Source organism: Humulus lupulus, chromosome 4 (genome assembly GCF_963169125.1).
Source record: "Humulus lupulus chromosome 4, drHumLupu1.1, whole genome shotgun sequence".
Taxonomy (NCBI): domain Eukaryota; kingdom Viridiplantae; phylum Streptophyta; class Magnoliopsida; order Rosales; family Cannabaceae; genus Humulus; species Humulus lupulus.
This window is the reverse complement of record NC_084796.1, coordinates 216002381-216007553: the sequence shown is the minus strand read 5'-3', so window position 1 is coordinate 216007553 and position 5173 is coordinate 216002381. Positions and strand designations below refer to the sequence as shown.

Genomic DNA, 5173 nt, shown 5'->3' with positions numbered 1-5173 from the left:
CTTCCATCTTTATCGATGTAGGAAAATGCCGCAAACAAATGATTTTCTCTCTCTATTTTGTTTAAATGCAAAGTGGCTGCTACAAACTCTCCATAATCAATTGTTCCACTGTTATCTACATCTGCCTGCAAATCAGTAAATAAGTTAAACTAAGAATATCTAATGCATTATTCTCAAAACAATGAAACATTCTTTAATCTCCTCCACCACTATACATAATAAAACATGACATCTCAATTCAAAGTATTACTAAATTAACTACACACAAGAAACAATTGGACAAGATATTTCAGCAATAGTAGCCTGATCAGCAGTAACACATACAGACACATACACATATTTTGAAAATAAAACTACATTTACCATTGTATAGCTCACATAAAAAATTAAACCATTGTCCCAAAATTATCAACATCTGCCAAGTTGATGGTATGGTAGTAATAACCTGATATGCCAGAAATCAAAATCTACTCTCCACAGTCTACACAAGTAGAAAAATAACTGTATTCAAACGAGGGATGCTAAATTTAACTTTCCCAATTGCCCAAAACAGAAGCCACCACAACATAGAAACTTCCAAAAAAAATAAGAACCAAATGTCAAATTGATTGGTCTTTGATATAAACTTGTCTCGAGAGGAATAAGTAAAGAATAGTTACTTCTAAAAAATACCTGTGAGGCAGAAAGCTTTTTCACAAAGCCATGAAAATATTAATCAGGGTAAGGTAATTGTAAGTCAACCATTTATGATTTTTTTTCTCATTCTTGAGTAATGAGAATATCAATAAAACTTGCATTTTTTAAACTTTAAATCAATCCAGGAATGCATGTAAAACAAAGAATAAAAATTGTTATGATTTTGCTAAAATAATTGGCCATACTCTGAACCTCCTACCTGCAATGTGATATCTAAACTTTCTAACCTTATTATGATTTTGCTAAAATAATTAGCCATACATTTGCCTTGTCTATTTAAACTGCTTTATACCATGGTAGTATGTGGAAGCTAGTCTTGGATGAATTCACTAGCACAAAAAAAATGAAACCAAAATGGCAGATACCAAGACTACACAATATCCAAAAAGAGAATTTTACAGTTATGTTCTATAAATAATTTTGGTCACATTTATTTGCACTTTTTACATTTTGAATAATAAACTATTTTATTTAGACTATTTCCTCTAATTAGAATCCACATACGCTTTAGGTAACTGTACAAAACATGCTCTTGCAATTTCATAAAAAACTAATCATCGTAGAGTGCCGCTTTAAAGTTACTCAAATTTAAAGAAATAAAATAATCAAACATTCAAAGTGAGAAGTGAAACCTTTGAATGAAACGCCAAGCTACTAACAGCTAAAATCGGAGACCCATCTATGTCGCTTGCAAAGTCAACCATTGACCCTGATGGATGACCATCATGCTTCTACATATCAAAGTAAAATTAAGAAGTTCAAGACAATCTACACATTTTCTAGACAATGAAATCTTTAGAAGGAATTGATGGGTTAAAAGTCCAAACATTAAGGCAACAAACTATGGAGCTACCCTCATCATGGGTTAAAACCATACATGACAAGAGGGAAAATGCAGAAACTCAAACTCCCATACTATGCTAGCGATAAAATAAATATGCTATAAGCTATATCTCCATGGAAAAGCACCAAATTATAAAGTGAAATCTACAGCTCTGAAGTGTTGGAAAACCTCGCCTGTTGATATTTGTCTACAGTAAACATATTAGTTTCTTTGATTTTTTATTCTGCCCATTCCACCTCATCATCATATCCAGAGACTGTTGATGGAGGTTGTTTAATGTATAATCTATAGATAATGTGACAAAAGTAAGCTCATTATATGAAAAATAAATAAACAAATATGACATTCAATCATTAATATTTACCGTTTCTTGTTGGTATTTGGGGAAAGAAAACCTCTGCAGAAAGCTTTTGTTCTCCAAAAATGAAACTAGTATTGTGTCCAAAGAACACTCATATCCTTTTATCTCTACAAGGATGGCCAGTTGTCTAATCAATTTTCTCTTTCTCTTTCTTCAAAACTTCACATGGTTTTTTTTTATTATTAATAAACTAACGAGGTTTGATATAACCTTACATTTGAATAAGGCTGGCGAGTTCACCCTCCCCATAAGAGCTAACTGCAAGCTTAGTATCCAATTTATGCAATAGTTTTCCACCAGCATCAAATTGCTGAAAAAATTATATAAGACAAAATAAATAAATTTTTTTAAAAAATAGCTTTTTAACATTCAACACATCGAGTGCATTATGGAAACAAACATATATGTAGATTTCACTATGCTAGCTACCCTCAGGGAATTTTTCACAAACACATTGATTGCGTTATGTAAACAAGAAAGATCAATTGAATAAATATTCTAATAATTAAAATCCACAAAATTATAGACAGGGAGAGAGAATTATAGCTTACCCAAAGAGAAAATAATCAACTGCTTGTTTTTGTCCATCACTTTAGTGCCAAGGATGTGTCACGAGTTTGTTTACTGGACTAAATAAGACAAATTTAGAGAGATTCAAAGTGTGGCTTCGAGCTAAGCTTCATCTTGAGATTGAGCAAAAAACAAATCCAAAATATAATGACTAAAAATTATAAATATGATATTGTCTCTGTACAGAACAACCCACCCATATAAATGAGGGGTTTTGGAAAAGAAAATTGACGAAAATAAATGCTTAGCTTACAACCACTACCAATCACATTTATTTATTTAAAATGATAATTGTTATATTAAAATTACTACTACAGTGCATATATCATTACTAATTAATATTATCACAAAATAGCTTTATTTATAGTATTACTCGCTTATTGTATGTGCCAATGATGACATTATTAATTGTTATATCTTACACATAATATAAATTTTTAGTAGAGAGTACGCATAAAACTACAATAAGCATAGTATAAGAGTGTGTTTGTGTTTTAAAAAAATGATTATGTCATATATACTGGTATATCCACTCATATTGTCAAATTGAATACTCTTGTCATAAAAAGTTACATCCAATCTAACTAAAGCTAGTCAGTCTAGAATTATTAGTATAATTTATGGGTATAACAAGTGAAAAAATGACATACTAAGGCTATTTATTTAGGTATAAAAGAATAGTCGCATAAATTGAACTAAAGTATAAAATAGACCCACGACAACTTCTCTTCGTTTTTTCCAAAAACCATTCGATCCAAACCCATGCTCATCCCACCATTCAAACCTACTCATCCATTTCATAAATCAATTGAATGGAAATTTGGGCTATTTACAGTGGGAGCTATAGAGAACCATGTAAAACAAAAAATATGGGATAGGGAACAGCAAAACCATCACAAAAATAATACCATCTTTATAGTTATTAGCAAATTATACGTTTTTCTAGCTGTTACATTTTTGCAGGGCTGGTTTGGCAACTATGAGACTATCTCCTTAAGCAATCAAAATATGAAATTAAATCATTCAGATTCAAGGGCCACAATTTCATATCTGACCTCTTCCAAATGCTCGTTTATAGCAGTCACACCATCTTGTACTCCTCTAATGGCCTCCTTTAGTTCTTTATCATACATAGCATTTGTTTCTGCCTCTTCAGTCCCAACAACTTCTGTAATCTCATGGACATGCACACACCCATGCTCCATTGGTTTCTCAAATTTGCAATCCGCATGGCTCACCAAACGTTCTGATGGCCGACCAGCCTTCTTTAGTACCTGTAATGTGACCGTCTTTAAAAGTAAAATAATTTAATGTTAGCCGGGCAAGAGTAAATTCTGGAAAAATTGAGTTACAAGAAACAACATATGAGATTCCATTTGCATACAAGGTTACTATTCTAGAAGTCTGGTTGATGAGTGCAGAGTCATCTTAAAGAATTGAAAATGCAAAAGAAATCACTCTGCTACAGCCATAAGATCAACAATTATCCTCTGTAAACATGACATTATTTTAAAGAGAACAATAGCTTTTATTTAAACTCGTGAAATAAAAAGAACAATCCTAGCAGAAAAGGAAAAATAATCATTGAAATAACTATAAATTTATGTATGTCTACTATCTAAGCAATTTAGAGATCATTTATGGTCAGTCGCAAAAGTCACTAAATTGGGAATAACTCCCTTCATCCTTGTGACGATAGGGTCACCGGGGCTTAACAGGTAAGTAAACCTTTCAATAGTTTAAACATGATAGGTGCATGGTGACTGGTCACCAACATAACCTTCCTCATGACCATAGAGTCATAACCATGGAACATCGTTCCCTAGCCATGTTACAAGCGGTCACCTGGGCCTTAGGCCCTGGCTCTGAGTAACTAGTCTTCGACTGGCGAAGCGCTTATAAATTCATCGACCTTAGGGTCGGGCCAGCATTAATGCCTTAGAGCCATTCAACGCTGATATCGATTAGATCCAATCTTCATTTGGCCCTGTGTTCAGGACACTTATGTCGTTTTTGACTCTTAGGTCAGTGTCCCTGACTAGTCAGTGCCATATACAGATAAGAAATATTCTCTAGCATTTAATATGCAATCCATGTCCACATTTATCAATCAACATGCCTTAATAACAATCACGCATGTAATATATACACAAGGTGCAGTTTTCTTACCTCAGATTCGAGCTAGAATGAATAAAAGAACGACCCTTGAGAACGATAAACTTTTAGTCCTTTAGCGGTCACCTAGTCATAACCAAATACGAGACATCATCAATAAAAATGATTAACATAGGTTCCCAAACAAAAATCTAGCCTCCGGGACATCAATCCAAACTAATCCAAGTAGTAGGAACAATCACGAGGCCTAAAACTATGTTCCCGTGGTCAAAACACACAAACGGGCTCAACCCTGCTCAAGGGCTACGTCCCTGGTACATTGGGCCGTGGCCCCCAACCACCTCTAAAACAAGGGCTGCGGCGCCCAGCAGGCACAAACTTAGCCACCTGTTTCTTCGAGTTAGGGCCGCAGCTCTCCAAGAACAGGGCCGCGGCGCCCAACCAGAACATGCCCAAACACGTTCTCCAACATCCCAAAGCCTCCAAAATCATGCCTAAACATTAAAAAATCATCAAATCAAAGTTCCCAAGCTTCGTAATGGTCCAAAACCATGAAAACCCAAGGCTCAATCGAACAAAAAACTCAA

At 34.2% G+C, this 5173-nt stretch overlaps 1 long non-coding RNA gene across 2 annotated transcripts; it reads right to left on the bottom strand.

The window, feature by feature from the left end:
• Positions 1–1540: 1540 nt before the first annotated feature.
• Positions 1541–3632, bottom strand: LOC133829405 (uncharacterized). 2 transcript variants are annotated; one of them, XR_009891749.1, is made up of 4 exons: positions 3527–3632; positions 2453–2530; positions 2117–2211; positions 1541–1825 (listed from the first exon to the last, which is right to left on the bottom strand). It is a non-coding gene; the product is annotated as an uncharacterized LOC133829405 (long non-coding RNA). The 2 variants fall into 2 exon arrangements; XR_009891748.1 differs by having other exon boundaries at positions 2453–2525.
• Positions 3633–5173: the final 1541 nt, after the last annotated feature.